The sequence below is a fragment of the Mus musculus genome, chromosome 13 (genome assembly GCF_000001635.26).
Source record: "Mus musculus strain C57BL/6J chromosome 13, GRCm38.p6 C57BL/6J".
Classification (NCBI taxonomy): Eukaryota; Metazoa; Chordata; class Mammalia; order Rodentia; family Muridae; genus Mus; species Mus musculus.
The window spans coordinates 96,965,977-96,985,069 of NC_000079.6; the positions used below are offsets into that span (position 1 = coordinate 96,965,977).

At 45.1% G+C, this 19,093-nt stretch overlaps 1 long non-coding RNA gene across 1 annotated transcript; it reads right to left on the reverse strand.

Annotated features, from left to right (window-relative positions):
- Nucleotides 1-17,830, reverse strand: Gm41027. Its single transcript, XR_873822.2, has 3 exons — nucleotides 17,673-17,830; nucleotides 11,989-12,126; nucleotides 1-253 (listed from the first exon to the last, which is right to left on the reverse strand). It is a non-coding gene; the product is annotated as a predicted gene, 41027 (long non-coding RNA).
- Between the last annotated feature and the right edge of the window lie 1,263 nt (nucleotides 17,831-19,093).

Genomic DNA, 19,093 nt, shown 5'->3' on the forward strand with positions numbered 1-19,093 from the left:
AGGGGGAATTAACTTTAAAGGACAGATAATTAAATAACTCGTATATCTGAGAATTATTTACAGCAGATAGGGACATTTTTCTTTGTTCCAAGAGATCAATGTTTGCCGTTGGCTTCGTGACTCTGAGAGAAAATACCCCTTCTTCTATCTTCCCTCTGGCTCTGCTACCTCATTTATAAAACATAGAAGAGTCCCTTTAGGTAATTCCACTCGTAAGCATTAAATTCCACTCTGCACGTGTTCTCTCTTCTATCTGAAAGAAATAAAAGTTAGAAATTAAAAAACTGATAAAGCATGCCTCTGGGAGACACACTGGAACCTGTGCACCTCTGGGAGTCAGGACACATATACGGCTTTGGGGTGATGCACACCGCACACCAGCAAGTCACCCCACTTCTCTGGGTTTCTGTTTCTTTATCTGTGAAACACAGACGTTTGGAAATGGAGTTTTCTTTCAAAGAGAGCTGGTGAGATGGCTCAGCAGCTTTAGAAAGGCTCGAAAGAAAGCACTGGCAAGGAAGAGGAAATAACTGAAACTCTAAAGGAACTGCTTGCCGGTGGTAAATGGCAGAAACAGTTCAGGGGAGCTATGCAGTCCAGTCAGCCTACTCCTAAATACCAAAAGGGAGAAAAGCTCTATGTCTGTGCGCCGACTTCTACCGTATCTGTAACAGTGAAGTTAGGACACTCTAAACACTCTCCTGTAAGGATATCAGTTACCTCTCTCTTGCTGTGATAAAACACCATGGCCAAAGGCAACTTATGGAAGAGTTTATTTGGATAATGGTTCCAGAAGGGAGTCCACGGAGACAAGGATGTCATGGTAGTTACCAGCCCCACAGAGCAGGAAGCTGAGCGATTACATCCTCATCTGGCAATCCAGAAACAGAGCGAGAGAGGTGGGAGTGAAGGAAGATTATAACCCTCAAAGTCCACCCCAGCTGATATACTTCCTGCAGCACGCTCCCCAGCCTGACTGTAGCATCGGCTCCCCAAACATCACCAGCAGCCACAGACCACATGATCAAAAGCATGAGCCAATGGAGGGGACATCGCTTCTCAGAGACACTGGTTGCTTCAGTTTCTCAAAACAATCTTCTCACAATATATAAACATATATAAATTCTTTTATTATGAGTATTCAGTCCCCATATATTTGAGGGGACTTTCCAGAACTTTCTGTTATTAGTTTCTATTTTAATTCTGCCGTAATCAAACAGCACACTGCGTTCCATCTGGAAGACTCTCTTCCTAGCCTCTGGTGCTTTGCAAACATGCCTTGCTGGTTGGCTGGAACCCAAGGAGAGCCGCCATCCACAGCATTCTGCAGTTCTGTCTATGTAGCAGCCCCTTTGCTGGGCCTTATTCTGTCCTGGAAACTCTCCTTGCTTCTGTCTCTTTAAACTCTTGCTCTCTGATGCAGAACTGCAGGAAGCCTTGGGGCTCTGCGAGGATTCCCTTTTCCTCATAGCTTGGGATCTATCCGCTATCACACAGGGGAACATGGGACTCACTCTTCCCCTCACAGCTCCTTTGGTTTCACTGTTGTTCACTATCTTATGTCTTGGTGTCATTTTTTAAACTATCATTTCCTGTATTTTGTCATCTTATGTTTATTTTAAAAAAAAAACTATCTCTTATCTCATTTTGATGAAAAACAGAACTCAGTGAAGAGACTGGAATATCAACCTTCCTCTTGAAAATTCTCTACGATGATTTGAATATGAAATATTCATGAGAGATGGAGAGATGGCTTATGACTGACTGCTCTTCTGAAGGTCCTGAGTTCAAATCCCAGCAACCACATGATGGCTCACAACCATCTGTAATGAGATCTGATGCCCTCTTCTGGTGTATCTGAAGACAGCTACAGTGTACTTACATATAATAATAAATTAAAAAAAAAAAAAAAGAACTATCCACGAGCCTTGTATGCACAAGCACTCTTTTTCCCTGTCTGCCTGTGGTGTTTGAGGAAGTTGTAGAACCTTTAAAGGAAGGACCTAGCTGGAGAGAATGAGTTGCTAGATGGGACTTGAGTCATATAGCTTGTCCTTGCTTCCTGTCCTCTCTTCTGCTTTCTGATTTGCCTAGATAGGAATAGATTTCTGCTGCACCAACCATGAGCTTCAGCTGCTGCCATGTCTTTCCCACGAAGATGACTGTATCCCCTGAAACCATGAGCCCAAACAAGTATTTCCTCCATAAGGCTGCTTCTTGTCATGTATTTGGTCACAGCAATGAAAACAGTAGCTAATATAAAAAGTTGGATGGGTCATACGGCCCCTAATGGAGGAGCTAGAGAAATTACCCAAGGAGCTATAGGGAACTGCAACCCTATAGGTGGAACAACAATATGAACTAACCAGTACCCGGGAGCTCTTGTCTTTAGCTGCATATGTATCAAAAGATGGCCTAGTCGGCCATCACTGCAAAGAGAGGCCCATTGGACTTGCAAACTTTATATGCCCCAGTACAGGGGAACGCCAGGGCCAAAAAGGGGGAGTGGGTGGGTAGGGGGTTGGGGGGGGTGGGTATGGGGGACCTTTGGGATAGCATTGAAAATGTAAATGAGGAAAATACCTAATTAAGAAAAAAAAAAGTTGGTACCAAGAAACAGGACCACTGCTTTGGTAAACTTGACCATGCGGGTCATGGACTTTGAGGACTGGTTGGCGGGAATTCCATAGAGAAGACTTGGGGTGCTGTAAGCAAAGCTAACCATGCCATTCTGACAGGCATATGGAAGACAGACAATGTGCACAGTGAACACGGTGTTCATGATGTTTCAGAGTCTGACTTCATCCACTCTTCGTGGAAATCTGAGCAAGACTAAATTAGAAAACAATGAACTGACTCATTTGGTAGAAGAAATCTCATGACAGCATGGCTTTCAGTTGTGATGTGACTGCTGCTCAGGCATCTGTGAGGTTCATGAAAACGCAAAGCAGAGAGAAGAGCAGAAAGATGAAAACTGTGCAGTGTGTTGACAAAAAGAGAATCGCTGAAGTTAGATCTGATGGACTTCAAACCAACAAGGCCTCTATGTGGAGTGCATGGCTTCTAAGTAAGGCTAAACTGCTCAGTGGACACCAGCCGGGTGATATCTACTTCTTTAACTAAATTTGCCTCGGTAGATTTCTCTCTTTTTTATTAAAAATTGTTTCATACAATCTATTTTGGTCATATTTCCTCTCTCCCAACTTCTCCCAGATCCTCCCCATCTCCCTACCCACCTGACTTGTCTCTCTCTCTCTCCATAAAAATAAATAAAATTTTAAAATAAAAAGCATAGCAGAGAAACCATCATTGTGTTTATTCTGATCAGTTCACTCAGAGGTGATGGGTAACTTGAAGACCCTGTTTGTGCTAAGGTAACCTGAAGACCCTGTTTGTTGCTAAAGTAACCTGTAGATCCTATTTGTTGCTAAGTTCTCCCATTAAGAGGTTTCAGGAAGGTGGTTGAGACTTTCCAAGGTTGCTATCATGACTTCTAAACAAAGCAAACGCTTTCTGTGTCTGGGGAGGAGCATCTTTTTAGAAAGTGCTTGTATTTTATGTTTGTGCCTCTGGCAGAACCTTCAAACACTTGGGTATTTAGTGTTAAGTTTCTAGAAGAGAAAAAAGCAACTGCTTTTACACTAGCCTTTAGAGGTGTCAGAGAAAGGAATGCTCTTTTTATCACCTAAAAAAGACAAACTTGGACTGGTGAGATGACTTAATGGGTAAAGATGTATGGTAGTCAGAAATGAAACTGGCTCCTGTAGGCTTATGGGGAGTGATAGTATTTGAAAGGATTAGGTGTGGCCTTGTTGGAGTGGGTGTGGCCTTATTGAAGGAAGTGTGTCACTGGGGGAGGGCCTTAAGGTTTCAGAACCTCAAGCCAGGCCCAGTGGTTGTATCTCTTCCTGCTACCAATCCAGATGTGGAACTCTGGGCTCCTGATCCAGTACCATATCTCCCTGAATTCTGCCATGCTTCCCACATGATGATAATGGACTAAATCTCTGAACTGGTAAGCCAGCCTCAATTAAATGTTGTCCTTTATAAGAGTTGCTGAGATCATGGTGTCTGTTCACAGCAATTGAAACCCTAAGGCAAAGCACTTGCTGCCAAGCCTGAGTTTGATCTCCACAGCCCACATGATGGAGGAGACAACCAACAAGTTGTCCTCTGACCTATGCACACATATTCTCCTCTGTTTATTTGTTTTTATTTGTATGTATGTGTGAGTGTTAAAAAGTACATAAAAGTTAATAGCTAAAGACAAACGTGGCCTGCCTCTCAAAGATGCATTAAGTGAGGAGAGTCAGATGCTGCCTAGATATTAAGCCACTTCTCAATGGGACTGTGACACTTCTGTCCCACTGCTACTGTTTGATCGGGTTCATTTTCTCTGCCAGTTAGACAGTTAAAAGGCAGGTAAATCCCAAGCATGGCATGTAGCAGTGGAGAAATCTCGTACAGTATAGACAGGAGCTGAAAGGAGCAGCCTCAGAAGAAAGGTGTTTATTGGTGGTGAGGAAATGTCCACACATGCAACAGACACAGAAAAAGACCAGACTATCCACAGAGCAGGGAGCAGAGTCTGGAATCATAAAATCCAGTTTCTTCTTAAGGGATAGGGGGTTCTTAAAGTCTATGACGAGTGTTAGGTTGATGAGTTTGAAGGAAGACGGGATGTCTGATTGGCCCATAACTGTTGTGGAACATGTCCTGGCTCAGCCTTGAACTGGGTGCGCTGGTTCATCAGACCACAGGGCTTTTGTTTTAAGCTGCCAGGCTTCTGTCCCAGATCAGGAAGAGAGGAAGAAGCCATCTTGAAGGTTTGCCACCTTAAATACCTAGCCATGACCCCTCTCCATATCTGTTCGCCTACCATGGACTCTAACACCTAATCTCTCATCATGACAAAACGTAGGAGATCCATTCTCAGAAAAAACTTCCTGCTTAAGCAAAGGTCATTTAACAAAGATTCTTGAGGTCTGGAAGATAGCCTGGTGGTTAAGAACACTGACTACTCTTCCTGAGAACTCAAGTTTAACGTGTAGCCCCCACAGGATGAGTCCGAAGGGAAACAGGCAAGCTGTTCCACTGAGTGTTTCTTCTTGTCTGAGCAAGGACTGGCTGAGTGCTGCCCACTCAACACAACCTCCGAATCTCAGGTGCTAACACAGTGGAGTGAGTGTATCTGTGGGAAAGGTAGAGCTCCAAGGCAGTTGCCCTGGGGTAGCTAAGCTGTCCAGAATGCCTCAGCCTTGGGAGACGTATGACTCAGCATGAGGCCTCCTCTGTGATTCCTGAGGTTAGGGGAAGAGACTCAGGACAGTCACACTGTCTTTCACTGAAAGTGTCATTATATCAGCCACCAGAACGAAGCCACCTGGCTCTCTCTGTCTTACCAATGACCGCTGACCTAGTTAGGTTTAATTATCTACTTGACACAAGTCTAGTGTCATTGGATAAGAGGGTCTCCATTGAAGGATTTCCCAGATCAGATTGGCATGTGGAAATGTCAAGGGGAATGCTTTGATTGTTCACTGATATAGGAGGATCCAGCCCACTGTGGGTGGCACCATTCCATGGCCAGGTGTCCCTACAAGGTATAAAAAAACACCTAACTAAGCATGAGTCTGAACAAGCCAGCCAGCAGTATTCCTCATGACTCCTGCCTGAGTTCCTGCCCTGGCTTCCCTCAGTGATGGACTGTAACCTGTAGAAAAGGGGCTAAGGGACCTGAATCTGCATTTGCATAGCAGGGAATAATATTTATATATGGGCCAAATGCTTTTCAGACAACTGTGGGAGATGCTAAAGAAGGCTATGTATGAGCGAGGAAAATCCTCCAATTTCACCCACTCCTCACCATAGCCCTTCCAGAGTCAGCTTCTTCACCACTACTCTCACTGTGACCATCAGTTACCACAGGCATATGTAGCAGCAGCTGAAGTCCCACCAATGCGATCAGGCCAGGGAGGCCCCATCACGTGGTACCTCAGCCTGGCCTGGAATCTTAAGTTCCCTTATCAGCAGTTTCCACTCTGCCTCCCTGTGATGGATCTTCTCAGAAAGGCAACCGGAAAAGCAAAAGCAATAAATGAGATTATCACCGTGTCTCCTGGAGCTCATTTCCAATTAGGAGTGAGATGGTGCACCGTGTCTGACAGAGCAGGAGAGCGTACAAGTAAGCACAATTAACCTTTCCCTCGGTACGGATACGGCACTAAGCACTCAGGCCAATCAATGAGATGGGAGGTCAGACAGGAAGGCTGGCTGGCAGACCATTCCTTCACTTCCCCTCCACACTGAGAGCCTCTTAGCACTCAGAGAACCAGACATCAAATCTCACAAGGACTCGCAACTGGGAGACTCTTCTCATTTGAAACAGTCACACTGGCCCTTCGGGTGGTAACCATTTTCCAATCTGCCATATGTGATCCCCAGCTACTGGTGCTGAGTTCTGTGTCCTTGCGAGACTCCATTTGCCTTACGTCAACCAATGATGTTTTACAGGTCTGATTGGTGGGAACCGGCAACAAATGACTTTGTCCTTAGTGCTCTCTGTGCTTGTCCCTGATAGGCAGATCTCCCCTCTCCTATCTGCTAAGACTCCCAAGTGTGCCTTCTGTAGTAAGACCGCCAATTCCCCTCAAGTGACCTTGCCTTGCTTTCTCCAGGAAGGCCACTAATGGCCTGCAAGCAACCCACCCAGCCTTACCTTCCTCACTGTAGGTTATTCTCTGCTCTGGAAACTATCCTAGCCAGTGGATTAAAAAGTAACAAGGTTTTGTTTTTGTTTTTGTTTTTTTAATTATTCCTAATTCTGTAAGTCACCCATCTTGTGTTCTTTGATAGGGTCAGAAATCATGAGGACCTGTCATACATCTGTAAACTGTCCCCCACCCCCAAGCTACAGCTGTCCACACTAAATTCTGCAGTGTCCTTTGGATAGCTTTTGTACATTTCTGAAATATTTAACTTCGACTTTCATGGAAACAGCTCCCTTTTATGACCATACTTTTCCTATCTAAAAGATTTTTTTTCCTAAGGTGGATGTTAAAATGAAATGGCTGTTTCCTCATTTTTGGGTAAAAGACTCCAAAACTAAAAACAAACAGTGATAGGCACACATGAACCCGTGCACACAGGCAGACATGCATGCATGCACTCACAAAGACACATACACATAGACACACACACATGTAAAAGTATGAACTTTTCTATGCCTACCCTTGCTCTGAATAATGACATGGAGACCTTTATATTTATTAAAAGCTTCAGGCACTACGGCTGGGCAGACTCTGAGCTATCTGAACCTGACTGTGCTGGCCTGACCTACTTCCCAGCACCATGTCCCATTACCTGTAATCCTAGTTTCTACCACCTCCTTCTTCATCCATGTCCTGATGGCAACTCCCCAGGTCCCCAACTGAGACCCTCTCCCTCTCTCTGGGCCCAGAATCTCCACTTTTTCCTCTCCTGCTCAGCCATCTGATATTCAGCTCTTTGTTTAACCAATCAGAAGATGATGGAGAAGAATGTTTTACAAAACGCTGAGTCAGGAGATGATTCATAATGGCAATACCAAAGTCTGAACTGCAACCAGATCTCTGGGTACAGAAATCAGCATTGGAGTGCACAGTGCACAAAACATCCTCCAACACACACACATATACGTGCACATATGCACGCATGTGCGCACACACACACACACTCACACACTCACACACACACACTCACACACTCACACACACACACACACACACACACACACACACACACACACACACACACCTTTTTTAATGTTTGTGCCTGCAGAGAAAGCTCAAGTAGTCAAGAAGCCTATACTAAGACATCTACACAGCCTCCAAAGCGGGTATGTACAAGTAGCAAGGCATGCATGTACACTGGGGGCCTGAAAGGGACTACAGCCTGATTTCAGTCCCCAGAACCCCGGTGAGAATAGGAACTTTTTGAAATAGGGTTTCACTATGTTGCCAAGGGTGGACTTGACCTTATGGTCATTCATCCTCCCAAATGCCAGGGTTTTAGACATGAACAAATATGCCTGACTAGGAATTTTTATATATAATTATTGACATATATACTGATAGTGTTTAAAATATCGACAAAATTCCAAATCTAGGAATTTATGCCAAGCCAGGCAGTCAGTGGTGGCACACGCCTTTAATCCCAGCACTTGGGAGGCAGAGGCAGGCGGATTTCTGAGTTCGAGGCCAGCCTGGTCTACAGAGTGAGTTCCAGGACAGCCAGGGCTACACAGAGAGAACTTGTCTCGAAAAACCAAAAAAAAAAAAAAAAAAAGGAACTTATGCCAAATACACACTTAGAATGAACAAATACACACTTAGAATGAATACCAATGTAGATTGATGTAGATTGTAATGGCGTTTAATTACAGTAGTGATTGTAACAGCAGAAACAAATGTCATCGATCTTATGACCTATAAGACGAAACCATAAGCAGTTATAATCTCCTGGTGATTCTCTAATAACGGCATAGAAGGACCTTTATTCTCACTCTGGAGTGACGGCTCAGTTGGCAAAGTACCTGCTGTACACGCCTGAGAACAGGAGCTGATGTGTAAAAGCCACGCTGTCTGAAACCCCAGCATGTAAGGTGGACCAGATGCTGGAGCTTACTGGCCTGACAGCCTAGTTGCGTTGGAAATGTACATTTAAATAAACACTCTCCAAATAAAATCCTAGAGCAAGCTAACCATAAAAAACATGCAATTATTTTAACCTCCCCTCAGCAACAGGTGTTTGATGTACCTTGAGAACCTTCTAGAGAGAAAAATCCATTGTTTGGTTGGTTAGTTGGTTGATGAGTGGGTGGGTTGTTTGGTTGGTTGGTGGATGGATGGGTGGATTGGTTGGTTGGTTGCTTGCTTGCTTGCTTTTTTGGTTGGTGGGTGGGTTGTTTGATAGATTGATTGATTAGTTGGTTGGTTAGTTGGTGGGTTGGTGGGTGGGTGGGTGGGTTGGCTGATTGGTTGGTTGGTTGGTTGGTTGTTTGGTTGGTTGATGAGTGGGTGGGTTGTTTGCTTGGTTGGTGGGTGGATGGGTGGGTTGTTTGCTTGGTTGGTTGCTTTCTTGGTTGGTGGGTGGGTTGTTTGATAGGTTGATTGATTAGTTGGTTGGTTAGTTGGTGGGTTGGTGGGCAGGTGGGTGGGTTGGCTGATTGGTTGGTTGGTTGGTTTCAGAGGAGAGCTGAGGATAACCCTGAGCTATCACATGCTAAGTAAGCTCTCCATCACTGAGCTATATGCCAGCTCAACGCCACACTTTATTGACCGGATGTAGGTAGGGCTCCTTTGATGATGAGGTTGGTTCTAATCCTAGAAATTCCAAAGTGTAGTGATGCTTTGCTTCTGCCCACAATGCTTCACCTTCTTAGCCAACCACAGACATGGGTGGTGATGAGTCGTTCAACTTATTCTGTTTCCCAATCAAAAGTAGACCTGGGCAGTCTCTGTCCAAGCCATCATCCCACCTGTCTCTGTTTCACCACAAAATGTTTCCTGCAAATTACACCTATGTATTTGTGTGTCCATCTACTCGCTCTGTGGCAGTGTGCCCTGACCAGAGTAGCCATCGCTGCATCTTCTTTGCACGTTGTACTGTCCCATCTATCTAGCTCAGCCTAGAACTCAAACTATACACTGATAAAGGAGAGCATGGAGAGGTGTTCTGTCCTTTCAGATCTGTCCCTTCTGCCACAGACAGGTCACCATGACTGCCCTTCCAGCTTCCCACTTCTTAATGTTTTTTTTCTCCCTCCCTCCTCTAGGGATAATCTCCTGTGCCCTGTATGGAAGAATTGCCTGTCAATAAAAAGCTGATGGCCACTAAGCTGATACAGGATTAGAAAGTGGGGCATCCGGCAGAGAGAGAGGAACTCTGGGAAATACTCAGAGGAAGGAGATTCACCATCAGAACCGTGAGGAGGTTGGACATAGAAAACAGAGGAGAAACCATCCATGTGCCTGAACTCAGGTTAGAATAAATGAGATAGTAAGCTGAGTTAGTCAGGGAACAAGCCAAAGCTTATTGCCCAGGCATTTACTCATAAATAAATAAATAAATAAATAAATAGCCTCTGAGTCGCTATCTGGGAACTGGAGTGAGAGTAGAAAAGCCCATGGTTACACTCTTCCCCCCACTTTTATTGTCCTCTTAAAAACAACCACAAAAAATCTAAAATGTCCCCCACTTGCCTTTTGAGGTGCCCACACCACCTCTCACACTATACATTCTGGCTGTGTTCTTACTGCAGGTATCTCTCCTACACAAGCTAAACTTATCAAGGCAATTGCCCTGCTGTGAGCATTTTCTCCATGGAAGAATTTCTGGGTCAGAGATTATTTTTTAATGACATTAGTTTATATTTATCTGAAGTTCCCATCTCCATAATTTCCACTTGACACCCACAGTCTGGCCCTCAGTGGTGGAGGAGAAACTGCGCATTCTTTTCTGCATGGTCATCCTTGCTAAAGGCCTTCTGAGAAACTTCCATGGTCTCTAGCTCTCAGTTCTGTGTGAGGCCGTCTCTGTAGAACATGGTCTCCAGAACTGTTCTCGCTCCCGTTCTTACCAGGAATCCCTTTAACATTCCATGTTCTTTCTTAGGCTGCATTATACACACCTGAACACATTCTAGGGAACAACAAACAAACGACCCCACCCACCCACCAACCAACCCACCAACCAATCAACCAATCAAACCACCAAACAACCAATCAAACCACCAAACAACCAGTCAAACCACCAAACAACCAATCAAACAACTTATCCACCCACCCACCCACCAACCAACCAATCAAACAACTCACCCACCTATCAACCAACCAACCAACCAACCAACCAATCAAACAACTCACCCACCTATCAACCAGCCAACCAACCAACCAATCAAACAACTCATCCACCCACCCACCAACCAACCAACCAATCAAACAACTCACCCACCTATCAACCAACCAACCAACCAACCCACCCACCATTACTTTCGAAGACAGGGCTCCTGTGTTCCCAATGATTCCTTCAACTGGAATGTGACTCTTTTTTCCTAAGCTGAGAGTGGTTAAGATTGTACCAACATGCATTCTTTTTGTCAAAGACTAAACAGAGCATCAGATTAAAAATAGTTCTTTTCCCTCAAATGACTGTAGCCCAAATTCTAAGTTAGTTCCAAGATATGGCCTTCTGGGAAATACATGCTTTATTGTTCAGATCCAGCAGTTTTCTGTCCTCCAGGCACCATATTTTTAAAAGATACTCAAATTCCCAGGGGATCCTCTATGCTTAGACTTTCCAAATGAATCGCCACTGAACACTCACAAATGTGTTAGCAATCTTGTAGAGTGATCCAATCTGGTAAATGTACCATTCTTGTCTAAAAATAATGTGCCCCCTCCTTTCTGAGTCAGACTCCCTTCTCCATGCCTTCCATGAGGCAAGTTTGAGACGCCTCATGCTGCACTGACTTAGGACCCAGCGTTGTCAGGTAGTACAATTCGTGGAGGCTGTTGGGAGCAAAACTCTGAACTATTTTTCTGGAACTCGGTCATTTTAGTAGCACAGATAGTTAGCTCCTGACCAAGCATCTTCCCTGGTAATCATCCCAGCCTAGCCAGGGCCCACTGACTGGAGTAGATGACTCTGACGCATACTGAGAGAACTTGGATAGAAGGCAGGTAAAGTTGAGGTGTCAAAGGCCAGTGCTGTAGAATGTCCAAGAGCTCCTATTGCTCCCCGGTCTTCTCCAACCCCAGTTCTGCCATTCAGAATCCTTTCATAATTTCTGAATTTTACTATGTCGGTGTTATGGTTTGAACCTACACAATCTCCCATCTGCACATATTTTAAACACTTAGTCCCCAGTTGGTGACAGTTACGGAACCTTTAGGAGGTGGGCTCTCTACTGGAAGAAGGTCACTAGGACCCTGGTTTTGAAGATTATACCTGGGCCCTTGCTCTGGTCCACAATGTTTCCTTGTCCACTGTGGTGGGAGGAGCCTCTGCTTCATGTCCCCACCACTAAGGGTGGAACTATGTGGCCACGTCTTTCCTTCCCAGGATGGAGCTGAAATCAACCTGCAACTGTGACAACACAAAATAAATCATATTTCCTTCAGTCATCACAGCAACATGAACATAACTGACACAGTTGGCCAGAGTGGAATTTGACCAGTATTAAATTACAACGGAGTCATAGGGCATCTGTCCCTAACCCTGTACTCTTTTGTCACTTTGTCATCTTAAGTTATATCATGAGACAAACATTAATGTGCCCAGGGCTTGCATGCATCCTGAACCCCATGGTTTTTATAAATTCCCCAGGCCATGCAAGCTGCTGGTTCCTAGTAGACTTTGAGTTTTAAGACCTTATGACACATAGACATGGTGGCTATCAAATCTGCAGCTGCCCTGAGTCTAAAGGAAAGATTAATTAATATAAAATAACAAAATCTAGACATTCAAAACTTCAAATAAAGGTCAGGATAAGCAGAATAAGTACTACTGTTAGCCGTTAACAATAATAGCTTGCACATCATATGTACTAGGTGCTAGAGTATTCTCTATTCTCATGAACTCATCCTAATTATTCATGAGATGGATCTTCTTAATTATCTTTATTTTAGAAATGAGTCAAGGATGGGCAAGTCCAAGGCCATCAACTAGGGAGAGGAAGAGGCAAGGTAGACGTAATCAGATTCTAGATCCCAACAATGAATGTTCAGTGCAGAGAGGACTGCATGCTTGCCTATACTATGTGCCATTCAGAGAGCCATCCACCTCGGGTACAAGGTACAATTCGATGGTCTCCAGTCTCCCACCTAGTTGAGAAACTGCCTGTTCTAGACCAACTTCATTGTTTCTTTCCTTCATCTCCTGTCTGTCTTCTAACAGTAGAGAAAATGGCCAAGGCAATCAAAGAAATTTGGGACTTAAAAGAAGAGAATGGGGGGCTAAAGAGATAGTTCAGTGGTTAAGAGCACTGACTGCTCTTCCAGAGGTTCTGAGTTCAATTCCCAGCAACCACATGATGGCTCACAACCATCTGTAATGGGATTTGATGTCCTCTTCTGCTGTGTCTGAAGACAGCTACAGTGTACTCATATACATGAATTAATTAATTTTTAAAAAAAAGGAGAGAATGGAGTTCTAGAAGTTATCCAGAAAAAAAATATTTTACAAGTCAAGATTTTCAGGGACTGTGACCCATTCAGTGAGATGTGATGATCCCGTATGGCTATTATATCAGAGTTCCCTAGAATATGTAATATATACATGCACACTCATGTGCACACACATACACACACAGAGAGAGAGAGAGAGAGAGAGAGAGAGAGAGAGAGAGAGAGAGAGAGAGAGAGATGCACTGCATTGCCTGTAATGCCCACTTGGGAAGCTGAAGCCAGCGGATTACTTAGACAACATAGGGAACTCCAGGCCAATCTGGTCTATACTATGAGACTCCGCCTTAAAAATGAAGGAAGAAAAACTGTTGTAAGTTCATTCTGACGTTGTATGAACATCACAGAGTATATGTATACAAGTCAGGTGGCACAGAAATGTCAGCATGTGATTGCCCTGGATACCATAGTTGTAACACATCAGCGAGAGAATCTGAGTGGCTAAACACATCTAAACAAAAACTACAGTAAAGCAGAGCCTGAGATTGGTGCGCCTGTCCTTCCTTTCCTCCCACTCTTTCCCTCTTGATTTTTTTCTCTTTCTCTCTTTTTTAGGCAAGCTATTGTTACATAGTCTGGGGTGGCCTAGAACTTACAATCCATCTGCTTCAGGCTCCCAAGTGTAGGATTTCAAACAATGTTTTAAATAAGTATAATTAAGTAACAATAAAGATATAGTATAGTAACGACATAAACCATTAACACAGCCATTTATTGTCGTGACTATCAAGTGTTACGTATGTTATTAAATACAGAACTGTGTGGTATACCATTAAGAGCTTGTTGAACAAGCTCTTGACCTGGGGACTCCTCGGCTCCTCCACGTGACCCTATTACCTATGTGAGTGCATTATGAAGGGGGAGGGGTGAGACTGAGATTATGAGGTTGGCTTCTGTGGCCATGACAGACAGTGTGCCAGTGCAAGATGGAGACCCAGGACAGCTGATTGGGAAGTGTCACTCTGAAGGCCAACAGGCTTGAGACCTAAGATGGCTGATGTTTCAGATCAAGTCTGCGCTGGCAACTTTTACACCAACTTGACACTAGATAGTCATTTGGGAAAAACGAATCTCAATTGAGAAAATGCTCCCACTAGATTGTCCAAACAGAAAGCTCCTGGTGCGTGTTTTTTTGTTTGTTTGGTTGGTTGGTTGGTTTGATTTAGTTTAGTTTAGTTTTGGTTTTGGTTTTTTGAGACAGGGTTTCTCTGTACAGCCCTGGCTGTCCTGGAACTCACTCTATAGACTAGGCTGGCTTTGAACTCAGAAATCCGCCTGCCTCTGCCTCCCAAGTGCTGGGATTAAAGGCGTGTGCCACCATCGCCCGGCTTCCTGGTGCATTTTTAAATTAGTGATTGATGTGAGTGGGGCCATCCCACAGGGGACATTGCACTACCTGTGCTTGATGGTAAGCCAGGAAGCAGCACTACCCCATGGTCTGGGCTTCAGTACCTCCCTCCAGGTCCCTGTCTTGAGTTTCTACTCTTACATGTTGGACTGTGATGTGGAAATGTAAACAAGTTAGTTTTGGTCATAGTGTTTCATCACAGCAATAGAAACCCTGACTAAGGCAAAGTCCAAAGGCAGTGAGCCAGTGATAGCCCATTTGAAAAGGAGCCAAGAAAGGGAAGGATTCCCTCCTAATTGGGGGAGAGCCAACCTTTTGCCCTATTCAGGACTACATGCAGTGGGTGAGGTCCACCCACATTAGGGAGGACAGTTGGCTTTACTTGGAGTTCTGAGTTAAACCCATTCAAAACCATGGTCCCAGAGACCTCAGAACAGGGACAGCACGATAACGGCAGGTAAAGAGGCACCTCTGACAATCTTGATGGTTTCGGTTTCATCCCTGGAATCCATGTGGTAGAAAGAGAAAACTACAGGTCTCTGGGCCTCTACACACACTGTGGTATGTGTGTTCCCACACAGACACACATACGTGTACACATACATGCACACAATAAATGAAATGTAATTTTAAAAAAATAAAGAGAACTCTGAACAGCAGCTGACCATATATCTCTTACCCTATGGCTGACGGGTGAAATCACTGTTTCCCAGTTTCTCCTCACCTGGCACTGCCTGGCCCTGGCAATGGTTTGAGATGGTCTCTCTAAACACAAGCTACAGAAAGGGATTTAATCTTACACAAATATCGATCCAAATGGGCTTGCCAGGAGGCACTAGCTGAATTCCTTCAGTCAAGGGTGAGTTTGATTGCCTTAGGGGTTAGGTAGTCATCCCGAGAACCCTGACACCTCCATCTTCAAAGATCTAAGAATTTACAGTTCTAGGAGAAAAAAGAAATGGAGTCTTTTGGAAATTAATTTTGGTAAACCTATTAAAGGGACCAAGTATTCAGACCAGACTCTTCCACTTAGAGTCACTAGGAAAATAGATTAAAAGGGGAGTGGGGGGGGGGAGCCGGGCGTGGTGGCGCATGCCTTTAATCCCAGCACTCGGGAGGCAGAGGCAGGTGGATTTCTGAGTTCGAGGCCAGCCTGGTCTACAAAGTGAGTTCCAGGACAGCCAGGGCTATACAGAGAAACCCTGTCTCGAAAAACAAAAAAAGTGGCATGGGGGGTGGGGGGGGGAGCCAGCAATCAGCAATGAACAAGTAGAAGTCTTTCGTGGACAGACCTTTCTTAGATGGTGTGAGCAATGACATCTGTCTGAAACCAAAGGAACACTGTGTGTAGCCAGACAAAGAACTGGCTTTTCAGTAACACTCCATTGTTACCAAGGCCTCGTGAGCGACCTGCAAGTAACAGGAGTGATAAGGGGACCATGGCAGTTACATTTCAGGCTTGCAGAAGGTCAGCAGGAGCTGAGCCAAATGGTATTCCTCAAGTCAAGAATCAACAGCGAGATAAGGGGAAAAAGGAAGAAGAGCACAGGTGCTGTGCAATCCAACCACAGGTGCTGGCTCTCCCGCCTTAGCGTGGCTGACCTGCTTGCAAAGCATCTCAGGCAAACCCTGTAACCACCACCTCTGTCCTGCGATCCTTGATCTTCCTGGAATTGCTGTGAACCAACAGGACAAAAGGCTTCAAGACAGAGAGCAGGAAGTGCCCAGGGCCTGGTTCTCTGTCTTTACACCAGCCATCAACACAACTTAGCTTGAACTCTGAGGATGGCACTGCCATGGAGACCTGCCTCCTTGATAATTCCAGTACCAGATGCACACAGCTGGGAGCTGTCGGAAAGGCACTGACCAAACCTACAAGAAGGGACCCCAAAAGCCAGTGATTCAAAGGCCTCCCACTGCCAAAAACAAAACAGAAATAAAGACATACTTGATGGGCCAAAGTTGCTGGATGGTTTTATCTGCTTTAGCTCGTTGGAAAAATCCTTAGTTATAGAATTATAAATGTGTTAGCGATTCTGGTTGGTTTAACTTTTTCTCTTTTTTTTTGCAAGCCAATGTGTGTGATGAGGGCATATATATATATATATATATATATATATATATATATATATATATACTTATACATATGTGTGTGTGGACATGTGTGTGCCACTGTGCGTGCATATATATGTACTCATGCATGCAGAGGCCAGAGATTGGTATCAGTGTCTTCCTTAATAGCCCTCCACTTAGATATTGAATCCAAACCTTGAAAATTCAACTGTCCAGCCAGCCAGCTTGCTCCAGAGATCCTCTGTCTCTAATCGTCAAGTGTTGAGGTTGCCAGTAAATTGCCCTCTCTGTCTGGTATTTACATACGTGCTGGGGGAACGGGCTCCTGCCCTCATCTTCCTGTGGCAATTATTTTATTCTCTGAGCTGTCATCTTCTCAGCCCCACATTCTGTGTTTCATTCCAGGGGGGAGGGGCATCTACAAAAACTAGCATGAGTTTTCCATTATGTCTGCAAATCAAAGTTCAGGCCGCCTGTGAACCTACTTGGCTCTGTTCACTCAGTGGTTCTTCAGACCTGGTCTCCATTTCCGTCCCCTCTCCGCGCCCACTTCTCTCATTTAGCATCTGTGCTGTCACCTGTAGCGTGCCAGCCCCAGTTCTTGAGGGCCAACCGCGACTACCTCCTCCCCTCCGCGTTTTGTATTAGAAGGGCAAGCGGCAGGCAGGTACATTCCCATTAGTAGCCTGCTATCAGCCAAAGAGGGAATACCTGACCCATGAAAATCAGCCAGCAGTATACACGGAGCTCTCTCTCCAGAGAGCTCGTCGTTAAACAGTTACCAGCCTTTTCCTGTTTATAACCATCTCTTTAAAAGATCGCCCACAGCCCTTTGAGTTGACAACACCACAGTACAGTTTACATGGCCCTTCAGGAAATGGGTGCTTTTACCATTGGCCTTTTATACATGAGGAAAAGGAGCAGAAAGAATGAAGTGGCCCAGGAGCCCACAGTGCCACATAAAGTGACAGGAAGCAGCAGGCTTCCGCGGTGTTTTCAGCCCCCACAGTGTCCCGCTGTTGCTTTACCTCAGCTCCAGCTAACAATTAGGCAACCACCGTTGGAGTCCAACAACCATCTTTCATCATCAGAATGCCTGCCTGCCTCCTGGTGCCCCTCCCACACTGGCCGCTTGGGCGTACATGAGGAATTTAGTTATTCACGCGGATCCACGGAGCAAATGGTTTTGGTCTCTGCTTGGAAATCCTAATACTTCCCGTGGAGCAAATTCAGAGTCGCGGTGGACTTGGGGGAAGTGGTGGCACATTCCGAATTGCCAGACCCACACTGACCTCAGAGTGAGCTTTTGTATTTTATCAGGGGAAGGACTCTGCGGGTGCCACCTTCCTCATGGTCCTGGGGTTTGTGGTGTTTGAAGTTCCTGCCTCGGTTCCTGCCTCGGTTTCGGAGTACCTTCTATTTCTGGTGGAGTGTCTGAGTTGCTGCGTACGATGAAGGCCATTTGCCCTCAGCAATGATCAGTTTGCTGAGAAAAGCTCCTTGGGACCCAGGCGTTCTCAGAGCTCTGGGAAGCTCTCGGAAGCTCTGGCCAGCAGGATGCTGCTGTGTGCACTTTAGCTACAGCTCTGGGCTCCTGTGGGGCTTTCTTGCTAGTGGGGGCAGGCAGCGCCCCTGACTACTGGCTCTGTGCTCTCAGACAACAAGGATAAATGGTAAATGCAGCCGTGGGCTACAGTTACAAAGGTGCCCTGAAGTTTGTCAGTTCAGCTTTGGCTCAGTGTAGCTCACTTAACCCCGGGAATAACTGCTCGGCCAAGAACATGAGAGAATAAACTCTTTAGATGGAATGCGAGGTGTGTGTGTGTGTGTGTGTGTGTGTGTGTGTGTGTGTGTTGGGGGGGGGGGGTTAGAGCTCCATACTACTAAATCACCACGGAAAGGAAGTACATGTTTCATACCTGCCAAGTTCTTTAGCCCCACGGGAATTCGACCTTTATTTCCGTATGTGTCTTAAAACATCCAGCTTCTGGCTAAGTTAAGATTTCTGATGTTCCAAATCCTCTAACTCATCGATATAACAAACAAGGACTTCGGAGGCCGCTCAACAGAAACTCAGTGGTCCTGGGACTCTCTAACACATTTCCTCTTGTGCTGACCTCCAACTGTAAAACTATCTTAATGGCTACGCCATCACTGTAATGTCACTACTTTTATTAATCGTAATGTAAATAGCTGATAGGCAGGGTATCTGATGTGTGACCCCTGTGACCCATAGGTCGAGAACCACTGAACCTAGCCCTTTCCTGACAGTGCTTGTGAGTATAGAGAGCTCTGCCTGTGGATAGAGGGGAAAGGGGGAATGGAAAAACGAGGATCTTTACAAAACTAAAGCCATGCTTCCCAGAGACTCTCAGCCCTTACCCTCCATTTTTCCCCCATGGTTTCAGTTACACGTGGCCAAATTTCACCCAAAAATACTAAATGGAAG